The sequence below is a fragment of the Arachis stenosperma genome, chromosome 9 (genome assembly GCF_014773155.1).
Source record: "Arachis stenosperma cultivar V10309 chromosome 9, arast.V10309.gnm1.PFL2, whole genome shotgun sequence".
Classification (NCBI taxonomy): Eukaryota; Viridiplantae; Streptophyta; class Magnoliopsida; order Fabales; family Fabaceae; genus Arachis; species Arachis stenosperma.
The window spans coordinates 81,018,059-81,019,432 of record NC_080385.1 but is presented as its reverse complement, the minus strand read 5'-3'; positions in this window follow the sequence as shown (position 1 = coordinate 81,019,432).

The following is a 1,374-nucleotide window of genomic DNA, read 5'->3' as shown; positions in this document are numbered from 1 at the left end:
TTGAATGATATTATAAGGTTACCTGGTCTGTTTTAGTTAAAAACAGAAAATCGGTTTAACCGGGTTTACAGTTTACTGGTGTAGCTTAGCACCAGCACTCTTTGATGACTTTAGCAATGCTAAGGCCTCATCATACATATTTTATTCTCATAATAAATATGTTACTAGTGTCATTTATGCTAGTAGCTCAGAAAATAATTTTTAGAGATATTTTTATGAGTGTTCCGATACACCTAGTTTTAGTTGTTATACACCTGAGATATTTTAATATTATTTTAATCCACCTCCAAGCCAACCAATCACAACTCACCCTACACCCCCAAAACCCCCAAGGCTGCCTCATTTGCTCATTGTGGCCGAAAATCACCAAGAGAAAAAGGAGAGAAAGTTCTTGGTTCATAAATCTTCAAAGCTTGATTTCTTCTGAACTAAAACTCAAATCAAAACTCCGATTTCACCAAAATGATCCTCTCTTCTTCCTCTACATAACCATGTGACATATCAAGGCTGGAAATAAGGTGAGATGGCTGTCTCCCTCCCTCTTCAATTCGGTTTTCAAGGAAAACCATTCAAAACATGTGTTTTCTTGATGTTTTTCCTTAGGAATCATGCTTAACTTGACTTGAGGGCCAAGAAACGTGAATTTCCAGCAAGTCTAAGGTGAGATATCTCTTCCTAACATACTGAGTGAGAATTGGTCAGTTGAGAGTTTTTGGATTTAAAGTTGTTCTTGATGTGATTTAGGAGGAAAAAGAGCTTAAGGACCACCTGAAAGTTTAACCGAATTAGGAGCAGCAAAACCAGGTAGGGTTTGACGAATTTAATCCTGATTGATTGTGTTTGAGTTGTGTGATTATGATATGGTTTGGCTGTGCCTGAAATTGATTGTTTGTATGAGTAATTCTTGTTGAAATTTTGGTGAAAAATTGATGAAATTTGATGAAATTCAAGCTATGAATGTGTGTTCTTATGGCTGCTGGAAAACGAAACCCTAGAGCTTAAATTGGGGTTCAATTTGTGTTGAAATCATGTAGAAAAGATGGGGTTTTAGTGGCTGCAATTTTATTTTGAATTATGGTAAAAATCGGTTGCGGAAAAGACTGAAAAACGGGTAAAAACAGAGAAAGAATTTGAAGAATATATGAAGAACATGAAGAACACTTTGATTGTGGTGAAGAACAATGAAGAACACCTTTTTGATTCATAAAAGGGCAAGGAAGTAATTATTTTGGTGTTTGAGGGGTTATTTGTAATTTCTGAAGTTAGGGTGGTAAAAGTAGAAATATTAAAAGTTACGGGTGGTAAAAGTGAATTTTAAAGGTTAAAAGTAAAAGGTAAGTTAATTTTCGAAAATTTAATAATAAAATAATAAAT